Source organism: Amblyraja radiata, chromosome 18 (assembly GCF_010909765.2).
Source record: "Amblyraja radiata isolate CabotCenter1 chromosome 18, sAmbRad1.1.pri, whole genome shotgun sequence".
NCBI classification, from domain to species: domain Eukaryota; kingdom Metazoa; phylum Chordata; class Chondrichthyes; order Rajiformes; family Rajidae; genus Amblyraja; species Amblyraja radiata.
The window spans coordinates 43,171,592-43,188,046 of record NC_045973.1 but is presented as its reverse complement, the minus strand read 5'-3'; the positions used below and the strand labels follow the sequence as shown (position 1 = coordinate 43,188,046).

The 16,455-nt window shown below is 49.0% G+C and overlaps 1 long non-coding RNA gene across 1 annotated transcript; it reads right to left on the bottom strand.

Moving 5' to 3' along the window:
* Nucleotides 1–203: 203 nt before the first annotated feature.
* LOC116983554 lies at nt 204–16,082 on the bottom strand. The gene is made up of 3 exons (XR_004414743.1): nt 15,996–16,082; nt 15,731–15,734; nt 204–213 (listed from the first exon to the last, which is right to left on the bottom strand). It is a non-coding gene; the product is annotated as an uncharacterized LOC116983554 (long non-coding RNA).
* Nucleotides 16,083–16,455: the final 373 nt, after the last annotated feature.

Here is a 16,455-nt window from a genome sequence, read left to right as displayed (position 1 = left end):
TATACCAGTGCCCAAGAAGAGCAAGGTGACGTGCCTCAATGACTATCGACCAGTGGCACTAACGTTTGTGGTGATGAAGTGCTTTGAGAGGTTGATCATGGAGCAAATCAACTCCTACCTCGACAAAAACCTGGATCCACTGCAATTTGCATACCGCCACAACAGATCAACGGTGGATGCGATCTCGCTGGCCTTCCACTCCGCTCTGGACCACTTGGACAACAAAAACTCATATGTCAGGCTGTTATTCATTGATTACAGCTCGGCATTTAATACAATCATCCCCTCCAAGCTGGTTACCAAACTCGCAGAACTGGGTCTCTGCGCATCCCTCTGCAATTGGATCCTCGACTTCCTCATTCACAGACCACAGTCTGTTCGTATTGGTGGAAATGTGTCAGTCTCGATAACAATCAGCACGGGAGCACCTCAAGGCTGGGTGCTCAGCCCCCTGCTGTACTCACTCTATACTCATGACTGCGTAGCCGGTCACAGTGCGAACTTCATCATCAAGTTCGCTGATGACACCACTGTTGTGGGACGAATCACTGATGGGGATGAATCAGAGTATAGAAGAGAGATCTGTCCATATGGTGCCAGCACAATAATCTGGCCCTCAACACCAGCAAAACCAAGGAACTGATTGTGGACTTTGGAAGGTGTAGGATGGGGACCCACAGTCCCATTTATATCAAAAGGTTGATGGTTGAAAGGGTCAAGAGCTTCAAATTCCTGGGCGTGCACATCTCTGAAGATCTTTCCTGGTCCGAGAACACTAATGCAATTATCAAGAAAGCACATCAGCGCCTCTATTTCCTGAGAAGATTACGGAGAGTCGGTTTGTCAAGGAAGACTCTCTCTAACTTCTACAGGTGCACAGTAGAGAGCATGCTGACCGGTTGCATCGTGGCTTGGTTTGGCAACTTTAGCACCCTGGAGCGGAAAAGACTACAAAAAGTAGTAAACACTGCCCAGTCCATCATCGGCTCTGACCTTCCTTCCATCGAGGAGATTTATCGCAGTCGCTGCCTCAAAAAGGCTGGCGGTATCATCAAAGACCCACACTCATCTCCCTGCTACCTTCAGGTAGAAGGTACAGGAGCCTGAAGACTGCACCAACCAGGTTCAGGAATAGCTACTTCCCCACAGCCATCAGGCTATTAAACCTGGCTCGGACAAAACTCTGATTATTAATAACCCATTATCTGTTATTTGCACTTGATCAGTTTATTTATTCATGTGTGTATATATTTATATAATGGTATATGGACACACTGATCTGCTTTGTAGTAAATGCCTACTATGTTCTGTGTGCAGGGACACATGACAATAAACTCACTTGAACTTGAACTTGAACTTGGGTGATGGTTTGGATGGATACCTTTCTTCAGACGTCTCAACCTGAAACATGACCCATTCCTTCTCTCCAGAGATGCTGCCTGTCCCGTTGATTTAGTATTTTCCAGCATTTTGTGTCTATCTTCCGTTGGTAGTGTACTGTAGGCCTGCATATGGTCAACGGACATTAGAAGAGCAAATTTGCCAGGAGATTACAGGCAGCTGCCGGACAAATAGGGTTGTTGTAGTGGGGGATTTAAACTTTCCCAATATAGACTGGAACTGTCATAGTGCAAAAGGTTTAGATGGGGTGGAATTTGTCAAATGTGTTCAGGTAATATGTAAATGCACAGTCTCTGACCCAGAGCGAGTGAATCGAGGACCAAGAGGAAAAAAATTAATAGGAATCAGAGGGGTCACTTTTTCACACATGGTGGGTGTCTGGAAAAAGGTGTCATAGGAGGTAGTTGAGGCAGGGACTATCTCAACGTTTAAGAAACAGTTAGACAGGTACATGGATAGAACAGGTTTGGAGGGATATGGAACAAACGCAGTCAGATGGGACTAGTATAGCTGGGACATGTTGGCCGGTGTGGGCACGTTGAGCTGAATGGCCTGTTTCCACACTGTATCACTCTATGACTATGACTCTAGAGGGCCCCTACATGGGAGAGGGCAAAACTTGATCTAGTCATTGGAAATTGGGAAGGACAAGTGGCTGATATGTTTGTGGATGATCCTCTTTGGACCAGCGACCACTGTTGTAGAAGCTTTAAGATAGTTATGGATAAAGACAGGAAGGGGCCACGAGTTAAAATACTGAATTGGGGCAAGGCCTGCTTTGATGGTATTAGACAGGAACTCGCTCAAGTTGATTGGGGTAAGATGTTTGGAGGAAATTGAATGTCCAGTAACTGGGATGTTTTTACAAGTGTGATGACTAGTGATCAGGGAATGCATGTTCCTGTTAGAGTGAAGGGCAAAGCAGGTGGGTTTAAGGAAATTTGGATGATGAGAGAAATTCATAAGATCATAAGTGATAGGAGTAGTATTAGGCCATTCAACCCATCAAGTCTACTCAGCCATTCAATCATGGCTGATCTATCTCTTCCTCCTAACCACATTATCTTGCCTTCTCCCCATAAGCCCTGACACTCGTACTAATCAAGAATCTATCTATCTCTGCATTAAAAATATCCACTGACTTGGCCTCCACAGCCTTCTGTGGCAATGAATTCCAAAGATTCTCCACCCTCCGACTAAAGAAATTCCTCCTCATCTCCTTCCTAAAAAAATGTCCTTTAATTCTGAGGCTATGATCTCTAGTCCTAGACTCTCCCACTAGTGGAAACATTCTCTCCACATCCACTCTATCCGAGCCTTTCATTATTCTGTGTGTTTCAATGAGGTCCCCCCTCATTCTTCTTAACTCCAGTGAGTACAGGCCCAGTGCCGTCAAATGCTCATCATGGGTTAACCTATTGGTTAACCTCTTTGTTGGGTACGTCGAACAATCCTTGTTCAATACGTACCAGGGCCCCATCCCCGACCTCTACCTCTGCTACATCGACGACTGCTTTGGTGCCACCTCCTGCACCCACCCACAACTGACTGACTTCATCCACTTCACCACTAACTTCCATCTGGCACTCAAATACACCTGAATCATTTCCGACACTTCCCTACCATTCCTTGACCTCACTATCTCCATCGCAGGTGATAGACTTCTGACCGACATCCACTATAAACTCACTGACTCCCATGGCTATCTGGACTACACTTCTTCCCACCCTGCCCCCTGTAAAGACTCCATCCCCTACTCCCAATTCCTCCGTCTACGCCGCATCTGCTCCCAGGATGAGGCGTTCCACACCAGGACATCTGAAATGTCCTCATTATTCAGGGAACAGGGGTTCCCCTCCTCCACCATAGATGAGGCTCGCACCAGGGTCTCTTCCATACCCCGCAACACTGCTCTCTCTCCCCATCCCCCCACACGCAACAAGGGCAGAGTCCCCCTAGTCCTCACCTTTCACCCCACCAGCCGTCACATACAACAAGTAATCCTCCGTCAGTTTCACCACCTCCAACGTGACCCCACCACTCGCCACATCTCCCCCCATGTCTGCCTTCCGCAAAGACCGCTCCCTCCGTAACTCCCTTGTCAATTCTTCCCTTCCCTCCCGTACCACCCCCTCCCCAGGCACTTTCCCTTGCAACTGCAAGAGATGCTACACTTGTCGCTTTACCTCCCCCCTCGACTCCATTCAAGGACCCAAGCAGTCGTTCCAGGTGCGACAGAGGTTCACCTGCATCTCCTCCAACCTCATCTATTGCATCCGTTGCTCTAGATGCCAGCTGATCTACATCGGTGCGACCAAGCGGAGGTTGGGCGATCGTTTCGCCGAACACCTCCGCTCGGTCCACAATAACCAACCTGACCTCCCGGTGGCTCAGCACTTCAACTCCCCCTCCCACCCCGCATCCGACCTCTCTGTCCTGGGTCTCCTCCATGGCCAGAGCGAGCAACGCCCGAAATTGGAGGAACAGCACCTCATATTCCGCTTGGGGAGTCTGCATCCTGGGGGCATGAACATTGAATTCTCCCAATTTCGTTAGCCCTTGCTGTCTCCTCCCCTTCCCAGCTCTCCCTCAGCCCTCAGGCCCCTCCTCCTCCTTTTTCCTTTATTCCCCCCGCCCCCCCCCCCCCCCCCCCCCCCATCAGTCTGAAGAAAGGTTTCGGCCCGAAACGTTGCCTATTTCCTTCGCTCCATAGATGCTGCTGCACCCGCTGAGTTTCTCCAGCATTTCTGTGTACCTTCGATTATCCAGCATCTGCAGTTCCTTCTTAACCACTTAACCTATTGGGCCTCTGGTTAGGAAAAAGAAGAAGGCATGGGACATGAGTAGCAGTTGGAATCATGTGCATTCCTGGAGGAGATTTGGAAACTAAGGAGCATACTTCAGAAGGAAATCAGGGTAGGAGATAGCTCTTGCAGATAATATTAAGGAAAATCCAAAGAGACTTTATGTATAGTTATAAAAAGAAGGTAACTACAGAGAGAATAGGGCCATTCAGAAACCAATTGTGTGGAGGCACAGGAGATGGTCAATGTCCTCAATGAGTTTTTCTCCTCAGTTTTGTATCATGGTGAAAGACATGAGGACTGCAGGTACATAGTTTGGTGAAAGTGGCATCATAGGTAGATAGAGTGTGTAAGAAGGAACTGCAGATGCTGGTTTAAACTGAAGAAAGACACAAATAGCTGGAGTAACTCAGCGGGACAGGTGGAAGAAAAGCTCTACATCGTGGCAGACCTGGAACTCGTTGAGGAGGGGGCGGAGGGGAACGAAGGTGAGGACTTTGTTGAGGGTCTCAACCCGAAACCCTCCCCCCTTCCTTCTCTCCAGAGATGCTGCCTGTCCCGCTGAGTTACTCCAGCTTGTTGTGTCTTGCATAGGGAGATAAAATGGTCAAGAAGGTTTTCGGTACATTGCCATTCGTCAGCCAGGATATTGAGAACAGAAGTTGGGATGTTATGCTACAGTTGTACAGGACATTGGTCCACAGGACAGCCACATTTGGAATATTGTGTTCAATACTGGTCACCCTGCCAGAGGCATGATGTTGTTACGATGGAGATAGTGCAGAGAAGTGTTACGAAGATGATGCCAGGGCTTGGGGGCCTGAGCCAGAGGGAGAGGTTGGGCAGGCTAGGACTTCATTACTTGGAGCCCAGGAGTACGAGGGGCGATCTTATAGATGTGTATAAGATCATGAGGGAGTTTTTTTAACCTAGAATAGGGGAATCAAGAACCAGCGGATATGGTGAGAGGGGAATGATTGAATTGGAATCTGAGGGGCAACTTTTTCACACAGAAGGTGGTGGCTATATGGAATGAGATGCCAGAGGAGGTAGTTGAGGCAGATGCCATAACAACATTTAAGCAACATTTGAACCGGTACATGGACAGGAAAGATGATGAGAATATGGGCCAAATGTAGGCAGGTGGACTGGTATAGATGGGGCATTTTGGTAGTCATCGGTAAGTTTGACTGAAGGGCCTGTTTCCATGCTGTATGTCTCTATGACTCTATGACAGCTTAAAGTCCATTTACACTGATGCAATGATCAAGAAAGTGCATCAGTGTATTTACATTCTTTGGCATCTGAGTAAATTTGGCATGAGGATTCTACCGACCTTCCACAGATATGCAATAGAGAATATTCTGACCGGATGCTTCTCAGCCTGGTATGGCATGGACCATGCAAGGATGTGTGCCATCCTGGTTATTAAGGGGAAGGGGAAAAGATTTAATAGGAATCCAAGCGGTAACATTTCCACACAAAGGGTGGTGAGTGTATGGAACGTGCTGCCAGAGGAGGTAGTCAAGGCTGGGACTAACCCAACATTTAAGATGCAGTTTGACGGGTACATGGTAGGACAAGGTTTGGAGGGATGTGGGCCAAATGCAGGTAGCTGGGACATGTTGGCCGGTGTGGGCAAGTTGGGCCGAAGGGCCTGTTTCCACACTGTGTGACTCTGTCTCTACTTCCTTTCCTTTCTTCTACCTTCCTGGAGAAGATCACTATCAGAGACCTGAATCAATCCCCTCTTTCATACCCCTTTTCCAGAGTGCAGTCACATGCGCTTGCCCTTAATTCTTCCTTATTCAGTTATTGGGGTACTTTAACACTGTTTGTTGCTCAATCTTGCACCAGTTTGGTCCATGCATTCATTGTATTTAGTGGAGTCTCGACCTGAAATGTCATCCATTCCTTCTCTCCAGAGATGCTGCCTGTCCCACTGAGCTACTCCAGCTTTTTGTGTCCATCTTCATTGTATTTAGTGCCATATTTATTATAACTGTATGTATACTGTTTACTCTGCGAGCCACATGTGAATAGTGAATTTCATTCACCTCACCCCGATAATATAAAAATATGATAATAAACTAATCTGAATCTGATTCTGAATCTAAGACATCTTTACAAATCCCCCTCATAATAAAGGAAAACACACCATTTGCTCTCCTACTGCTTGCTGGATCAGCAAGGTTGGTTTTTCAGTGACTTGCATACTTTGAACATCAGTGTAAGTTTTTATAAATAGTGAGAGATTGGCCAATGTAAATACATTTGAAACTAATGCTCTGTCTTTAGCTTATGATAACAGCTCATAAAATTAATCATCTTAAGAAAATGCTATTAAATGTTTCTCATTGACGTCTTCAACTTCATAGTGTCTGAATGATGTCTCTACACACAGATGGTTTAGCAGCAGCCAAGTAGGTGTGCTGAGCCCTGTCTAATTGCAGCTCCACTTCATCTTTGCTTAAAGCCATAAAGCCATCTGACATGTCAAGTAATCGCAGAACTGTAAAAAGCCTCCCTAAAGCCTGCCCTTCTTCCTTCAGGCTAAAACTGTTAATCCTTTTTGATCAGAAAAGACTTCCAGAGCTGAGCATGTAAGGCTATCTCCAGGCTTTGAAAGAACATAATTCAACTATGGTGCTGCAAGCTATTAGATTCCTTCTGGATCTGAGAGAAGTATATATTTGGTAACTCAAGGCCAGATATGCTACTCCGGGCGTAACTGTGGGGGCCATTTTTGGGGGGAACTTTGGGAAAATGCTCAATACTACTGTTACCATTCAGAAACTCTGATGGCTTTCACTCACATAATGGGGTCTCAAGAACCATTGTTAAACACAGTGATAGTTGGGGTTTTCCATGATGTTTAGATCCTAAATCTCCACAGTGGAGGAACAGCCAAGGACTTTGTCAATCTTTCCAAGTAGAATGCTATGAGGACAAACAACATGTATTTAGTGACCAGGCATCGGAAATTCATATTCCTGAAACTGGGAAAAAGAACACAGGACACCTTGCTCAGCTAGCTTGGGAAAGTACTGCCTCCAGAGAAATGCTGTGGGTAGGCTGGATGCTGGTCAGGTGAAAGAGTGCTAAACGGGGATTCAAAGAGAAAATAGATAATATTGCAGGAAAATAATAAGTTGTATGGAATAAGATGAAAAGTACAGCTTTAAAAATGTCCTTTCATTCAAATGTTCTATGCCTGTTTTTAATTCTTATTGTATTTGATCAGTAAGGGTGTCAGAGGTTGTGGGGAGAGGGCAGGAGGGAGACATAGATCAGCCATGATTGAATGACGGAGTAGACTCGATGGGCCAAAGGGCCTAATTCTGCTCCTATCACTTATGACCTTGTGACCTACCACAGCTAACTCTTACAATCTATCGTTTTCTTTCTTTCTTCCTTGCAACAGACAGTGTCAGTCCTAGCTCCACGAACAGTACTCTTGCCTTGAATCTAATGGTTATAGATTCAAATTTGACTCCAATGCTTTCAGCAGATGATCTAGGAGGCTGACGTTCCATTGCAGTAGTGATGGAGTGCTGCACTGTCAGTGATGATGCCGTTTGGATTAAATACTAAGTCATGTAAAAAAACAATACAGTGTTATCAAGTAGGGTAAAAAAAAATAGTGAACTATTTTGAAGACCAGGAAATTAAATCTTACTTCCACCAAGATATCAGTGACCATAGTGATCTGTCATGGACCAACCACATTGAAGTGATATGGAGTCTGAAGAAGGGTCTCGACTGGACATGTCACCCATTCCTTCTCTCCAGAGACGCTGCCTGTCCCGTTGAGTTGCTCCAGAGTTTTGGGTCTACCGCATTGAAGTGCCACCCAGGAATGCACACCAATGCCCCTAATTCCTCAGGGGTTTGAGGAAAGTTGACGTTTTTGCAAAGACTCGCACAAACTTCGACAGATGCACCATAGGAAGCATAATGTCAGGTTGCATCGCAGTTCTGCCGAAAGGGCCTGTCCCACTATCCCGAGTTATTCACGAATTCTCCTGATTTATTCACGAATTCTCCCGAGTTTTCAAACTCGCAGAATGTTCGTAATGAGTCCGTAGGAGGCTGTAGGAGTCCGTGGATATATCGTAGCGGCTTGTTCTGCCAACCGTAGGTACTCGGGGCATCAGGTAAGTCGGGACGTTTTTTAAGCATGATGAGAAATGTCCACGAGTAAAAAAATAGCCCCGAGTACCCACGGCTGGCATAACGAGCCGCTACGATATATCCACGGATTCCTACGGGCTCGTTATGAACATTCTGCGAGTTTGAAAACTCGGGAAAATTCGTGAATAAATCAGGAGAATTTGTGAATAGCTCGGGAAAGTGGGACAGGCCCTTACGACTGCAAGAAATTGCAGAGTTGTAGATTTAGCCCAGTCCGTCACACAAACCAGACCCCCCACCACTGTCTCTATCTACACTTCACGCTGCCTTAGGAAAGCAGCCAATGCAATCAAAGACCTCTCCCACCCTGGTCATTTCTTCTTTTCTCCATGACCATCAGGCAGAAGGTACAGAAGATTGAAAGCACATAGCAGCAGATCCTGAAATAGCTAATTGCCCTCTGTTATCAGGCTTCTCACATAAGGTCAGGTACAGCCCGATTCTCCCCTACCTCATCCGGGACATTGGACTCCGGAACGATTGCGCTACGATGCTGAGAACTATATTCTGCACTCTGTATCTTTCCCTTCACTCTACCCACTGAACTGGAACTTGGTTGATTTGATTGGAGAGCATGCAAAACAAAGCTATTCACTGTACGCTCACTGTACACACACTGTACACTCACTGTACACACACTGTACACTCACTGTACGCTCACTGTACGCTCACTGCTCACTGTACACTCACTGTACGCTCACTGTACGCTCACTGTACGCTCACTGTACACGTGACAATAATTAACCTTAAACTGAATCTATACTTCCAAAACATATTATTACTTGTGAAGTGCCTTCAAAAGCTTTGTCATGCATGGCACAATCTTTCTTTCTGCCTTTACACATATTGTTTCCTCTTAAGCATGTCCAGGTGATTTGCCGTAATCTACTCTTGATTGCAAGTAATGTATTCCTACCACTTGCTGGGTAAATTTCTTCCTTGAATTTATGAGTAACTCTCATATTTATGGCCCTTGTTAATATGCCTTCTCTCTGTCTACCATAATAACCACTTTATCATTTTAATGTATTTCAATCAGGCTATTTCCTCTCTTTATCCAAAGAAAAAAATGCAGCTGTTCAAATTTGCTTGATTATTAAAAATCTTCTGATTCTGGGATTATTCATGCAATTATTTATTCATAAATTCATGTTCGTAAGTGATGGGTGCAGAATTAGGCTCTTCAGCCCATCAAGTCTACTCCGCCATTCAATCATGGCGGATCTATATCTTCCTCCTAAACCCATTCTCCAGCCTTCTCCCCATCACCCCTGACACCCATACAAATCAAGAATCCATCCAAAGACACAAAATGCTGGAGTAACTCAACGGGACAGGCAGCATCTCTGGAGAGTAACTCAACGGGACAGGCAGCATCTCTGGAGACTGACTTTTCGGGTCATCTGCATGCGCACTTCTCTCCTACACAAGAAACTATGAATCTTTGCCTTAAAATATCAATTGACTGCCTCCACAGCCTTCTGTGGCAAATAATTCCACAGATTCACCACCCTCCAACTAAAGAAATTCCTCCCCATCTCCTTACTGAAGGAAAGTCCTTTAACTGAGACTATGTCCTCTGGTCCTAGCCTCACCCACTAGTGGAAACATCCTCTCCACATCCACTCCACCCAGGCCTTTTTCTTGGGTTGAAGAAGGAGTAATGGAATGGGAGAGGTGGCAAGAAATGTTCAAGTCATGATGTGTTTGCTATTCTCTTAGTCTTCTCTATCCCTACCAGACCAAGCCCACGTCTGTGCTCCCACCCCCCTCTATCGCCTCCTTCATAACATAGTATCGGCCATTCTGGTAACTTTCCCTGGAAGATTATACTGATGGATTTCAACACTTGTCGAGTATTATAATCTGTTCTATCCACCCTAGAATGGCATGGCAGGAATGTCCAAGATGTTCTTCAGGCTCCAGCACCCCATCAAAGTCTGAACAGCGGGCAAATTGTGTGCAGGTAGAGGTGTGCAGATGACAGGATGTGAGGGTGAAATCATTTCATAGACGAGGCAGATTTAATGTGGAGGAAGGAACTGCAGATGCTGGTTTACACCAAAAATAGACACAAAATGCTGGAGTAACTCAGCGGGACAGGCAGCATCTCCGGATAGAAGGAATGGGTGGCGTTTTTGGTCGAGACCCATCTTCACACTTCAGATTTAATGCTGAAGAAGGAGGAGAACTTCATGGATTGGAGGGGTTAAGGGGCTGTTCCACTGCGGTGACCTAATCCGCGAGTTAAGAAGAGTGTCTTCGACCTTCAAGCTGGAGGGCACTCGCCAGAAAACCCTCGAGCTGGATCGACCGTCCCTGTTGAAACCGCGAGCTGGATTGACTGACCACACACACACACACACACACACACACACACACACACACACACACACACACACACACACACACACACACACACACACACACACACACACACACACACACACACACACACACACACACACATTGCAAAGGCGGGGGACAGGGAAAGTGGGGGAGCGCTGCCTGAAATTCACACCCGCGATGAAGAGAAAGGTAAAAGACAGCTGCACAGTAACGGTAAGTCCTTTAGAGAGCGCAGACGGGGCGGGGGGGGCGAGAAGGGGAGAGAAGGGGAGAGAAGGGGAGAGAAGGGGAGAGAAGGGGAGAGAAGGGGAGAGAAGGGGATAGAAGGGGGGGTGTGAAGGAGTGGAAACACTTTTAAGAAGTACTAGACCAAGTGCAGACCCGTTGGGTCTGTTTCCCCAACGGCGTTTGCGGGGGGGAGGGGGCTGCGGCATCACACTCACATTAACCACCCCCCAAACACACAGGTGGGGGGAGGGGGGGGGAGAAGAGGGGAGGGAGAGGGGAGGAGGAGGAGGAAACGGGACAGATTTGGGAGGGAAAGGAGAGCGGGGTAGGGGGTGAGAGAGGGGGATGGGGAGAGAGATGTGGGGGAGAGGGGGGATGGGGAGGGAGGGGAGGAGGGAGGGAGGGGGAGAGGGGTGGGGGGAGAGAGGGGAAAGAGTGGGGAGGGAGAGTGGAGGGGGAAGGGGGAGAGGTGGAAGAGTGGGGAGGGAGGAGGAGAGGGGTAGGGGGAGTGATGGAAGAAGGCCAGAGGGGTAGGAGGAAGGGGGCGGGTGGAGTGAGGGAAGGGGGTGGGGTAGAGAGGGAAGGGGGTGGGAGAGAGAGGGATGGGTGGGAGAGGGAGAGGGGTGAGGAGAGGGAAACATAGAAACATAGAAATTAAGTGCAGGAGTAGGCCATTCGGCCCTTCGAGCCTGCACCACCATTCAATATGATCATGGCTGATCATCCAACTCAGTATCCTGTACCTGCCTTCTCTCCATACCCCCTGATCCCTTTAGCCACAAGGGCCACATCTAACTCCCTCTTAAATATAGCCAATGAACTGGCCTCAACTACCTTCTGTGCCAGTGAATTCCAGAGATTCACCACTCTCTGTGTGAAAAATGTTTTTCTCATCTCGGTCCTAAAAGATTTACCCCTTATCCTTAAACTGTGACCCCTTGTTCTGGACTTACCCAACATCTGGAACAATCTTTCTGCATCTAGCCTGTCCAACCCCTTAAGAATTTTGTAAGTTTCTATAAGATAACCCCTCAATCTTCTAAAATCTAGCGAGTACAAGCCGAGTCTATCCAGTCTTTATTCATATGAAAGTCCTGACATCCCAGAAATCAGTCTAGTGAACCTTCTCTGTACTCCCTCTATGGCAAGAATGTCTTTGAGCATTGGGCATTGTGACATCACACGATGGAACGTTCACCAGGGGCTGGGGCTGGGGCTGCTTCTATGGGTGAGAAGCCAGTTTTATTTTTAAATATTGGGGGGAGAAGGATTTGATTAAAAATGTGTACATAAACACGACGAAATGTAATCAGGAGTGGATACTTAGAAAGAAAAGTGAAATCTCTACCGAAATGGAAAAGATCTCGGCGATTCTGCGTCAGGTTTCAGCGTAGCAAGGAACCAAAGGAAGAAAGGCAGCCGGCAGCCCGACGGAAGGACGCCGGACGCCGGACGCCGGCAGGCACACAGTTTTATACGTATACATGCCCCACACGTTTAGCGGGCATTTTACCTACCGGTAGGTTTTCCTTGGTCCTGAAAACTCCAATGAGCCAATCAAAATGCCCGGTCAGTGAAGGAGATTGCCTACGGCTGCCCTCGACTATCTGTAACGAAATAGCGACCCCGGTCCCCTGCACTACGAGTTAAAAAGAACCATGCCGACCAGATTTTACTCGCGAACAATTTATCACCATGCTGAAAAATGTTCCGCGACCATGCTGAGGCCACGAGTATTCGGGAACTTCCCTCGAGCATGAAGGAGAGTTCCAGTGACCCAATAGGACCACGTGTCGACCATGCTGCGAGTTTGAGTCGAGGGCAAACTCTTCTAAACTCGCAGATTAGGTCGCCGCGGTGGGACAGCCCCTTTAGAGAGGCAAAAGTTCCTACAGTATTATATATACATAAAACAGTGACAAATGCAGAGGACTTCTCACTATTCTTTATGAGGGTCTGATAAACAGATATGATGGTGCCCAGGTGTCCTTGGAGCATTGGCAGTTTCAAGGTTAGGTTTCGACTCCAATGCGATGCTCAACATGACAAATAGCCCTCCAGCACTCACTGTCCACACACCGACCTGAGGTGAAGATGCATTGTGGGCCTGCAAGCTGCAACCCAGCAAGGATGAAATACCTTCAGAATAAATCGGAGCAGAGATGGAAGTAGGCAGGGGGAGGAAGTGATTTCTGTACTCAAGAAACTTTGTAAATATATATATATATTTTGAAGTGTGCCAAAATCTTTTACTCCACGACATAAATGAAAGCTGACTGAAAATTGCCTGAGTTCCGGGATGAACCATTCAGTAAAATGGCCCAAGATAATCAACTCTGTCAGCCCGTGAACAGCCTCACAGAATCGATGCAGCAACTGGCTAAAGAGCCTCAGGGATCCTAACACAAAAGAGAACAAGACCACTGACTACTGGTCAATGATACTCCATGTTACATATCCGATGGCCTCGGGGATTATTTTGGATGTGAACGCAACGAGCAATTACTGGAGAGCATCAAAAGAGTCGGTTAAAATGGATGAAATCAATAAACAATATACAAGCTGCCCACTGTACTCTGTCCACAATACAGTGAGGGCACTTCTCTGACAACAAGTTCTATAATAATCCCACCCAATTTAGAAGAGATCAGCAGTGGCACGCAGAGGCCAGAGACCCTTGGCTACATTCCACCAGCATGTGTGGCACCAAGGGGTCCCGTGCCCTCTAAACCCGACCCTCTCAGATTCTAGGGTGAGGTGAAGTCAGTAAAGTTGAACAATGCACAGTGATTTGGAAAGAATGTCATGTTTGTGCTCCAGCGCGTTAGTTTTTTCAACTTTTTAAATTTTTTTTAGTGTGTTTTAAAGTATGTTTTTAATGTTTCTTTGTGTGTTTTGTGTGGGGGGTGGTGTGGGGGGGGGGTGAGGGGGAAACTGTTTCGGCCGCCTCCTCCATGGAGAGGCGACTTTTTCCAGGTCGCCGCCCCCGTGGCCTAACAGCAAGGATCGGCGCGGCCTTTCCCGGAGACGCGCCCGGGGCTTCAGCGGCGGGCGCAGCATGGACTCTCGGCGTGGAGCGGGTGAGCCCTCGCTGAGGCTCGCTGGAGGGGAGTGCTCCGTTTCGCTGGCCCGGGGCAGCCGGCAGCCTGAAGCCGCGCGTGGTCTGCAGAGCTCCAGCTGGATTGGCGTCTTCAGCCCGGGATCCCGCATGGGGGACCCGGGGGAAGAAGAAGCCATCACTGCCGGCCCGTGGCTGACTTCTACCGCGGGCGCGGTGGCGACTTACCATCACCCCTGGAGGGGAGCTTCGATCGCCGGCCCTGCGGTCTGCGGTGCTTCTGGCTGCGGCGCGGCGGGAACTTTAAACTTTAAATCTCGACCGCCGGCCTGCGGCCTACACCAACTTAAAGCCGCGGTCTCCGGTGGGGAAGAGTCGATCCTGGACTTACCTGGACTTGTACCTTGTCCTTTTACCATCAAGACGCCCGCAGCAACGGCTGCGGAGGGTTGAGGTCCCGACCACGGGGGGAAATGGAGGAGGACTGGCCAAATTGTGTGCCTTCCACCACAGTGATGAATGCTGTGGTGGATATTTATGTTAAATTTTTATTGTGTTTTTTTTGTGTGTTCTTTATCATTGTACCGCTGCTGACATATTCATTTCACTTGCACTTTATGTGCAATGTGACAAATAAACCGTATTGTGTTGTATTGTATTGAGTGCGGTGAATGAAGCAAAATCGAATCAAAGACGAGAAGGCTTTATTTTAGGGGGAAAAGGAAAGAGTTTAATGTTTTTTTTTTACACAGAGGTTGGTGGGTGCCGGTAATGCACTGCCGGAGTGGAAAGTGGTGAAAGCAGATAGAACATCAGAATAACAGTGGCTTCTAGATGGGCACATGGATGTGCAGGGATTGGAGGGGAATGGGGTCCAGACCAGGGCCGGATTTATGTATAAGCTAGACAAGCTTAAGCTTAGGGCCTAGAGATCTAGGGGGGCCTCTGCGCGTTCCACCAAGGTGTATAAAGCTTTTGACATAGTGGCATTGTTACTAAACCTGCCATCGGTAGTGCTGTGATTGCGATTCCGGAGGCTTTGGTGGTGTGGGGGGGAGGGATTAAAATGCAGGTGAGGTATATATTCGTTGTGGAGAGGAATTTGCTCCACAGATTATTTGGATTATTGGAAGTGCAGGACAAAGCAAAAGGTATGTAGTGTATTTAACCCTTTTCCCCCGTTGAACCTCGCATCTGCACTGGGGCCTACCCACCTCGCCGGTGCGCTGGGGGCCTACCCACCTCGCATCCGCACTGGGGCCTACCCACCTCGCATCTGCACCTGGCCGACCTACCTCGCATCCGCACTGGGGCCTACCCACCTCGCATCCGCACTGGGGCCTACCCACCTCGCATCTGCACCTGGCCGACCTACCTCGCATCCGCACTGGGGCCTACCCACCTCGCATCTGCACTGGGGCTTACCCACCTCGCATCCGCATTGGGGTCTACCCACCTCGCCGGTGCGCTGGGGGCCTACCCACCTCGCATCCGCACTGGGGCCTACCCACCTCGCATCCGTACTGGGGCCTACCCACCTCGCATCCGTACTGGGGCCTACCCACCTCGCATCTGCACTGGGGCCTACCCACCTCGCATCCGCACTGGGGCCTACCCACCTCGCATCCGCACTGGGGCCTACCCACCTCGCATCCGTACTGGGGCCTACCCACCTCGCATCCGCACTGGGGCCTACCCACCTCGCCGCCGCACCTGGCCGAACCACCTCGCACTGGGCCCACCCAACATTACCGCCGAACCCGGCCCATCTAACATCGCCTCCGGACCGGACCTACCGAACATCGCCGCCGGACCGGAGCTCACCGAACATGGCCGCCGCACCGCGCCCTACTCACCTCGTCACCTCACCGGGCTGGCCAAACCGCGCCGCCCCACCAACCATCCGCCCACCGGGACCTCCCACGCATCGTCCGCCGACTCTACTGCCCGCGAACTCCTACCATCGGGTCCGCTGACCCTCGCCACTGCACCTCCCTCCAGCAGCCCACAGCCGTCGCCTTACCTGGAGCCGGGACTCAGCACCAGGCCTGAAGCCTCCACGCTGCTGATTCCCACTCCCCTGGGTTTGACTGCGCTGGGTCCTAGTGCTAGTCACCCTAACCCTGGTAACCTCAGTGGCTGTTCCATTGGGTCTTTCCCATCCCCCCTCAAACTACGTGACCCCTGCTCTTCCCCACCCACACTACAGTCTTCATGCCCCCCCTCCTCCCTGACCACTCACCACCCCCCACCAGACATCGCCTCGGCCTCAGTTCACTCACCTGCGTTCTTCTGGCCCCATCCCCCCTGACCTCCCCCTCTCCGACACCGAATGGTCGGTCCTCAGCAGAGGACTTACCTTTGTCCCCCTCCGTCCCCACCTCAATGGGTTCCGCTCCCACCACGACTTGGAGCTCTTCT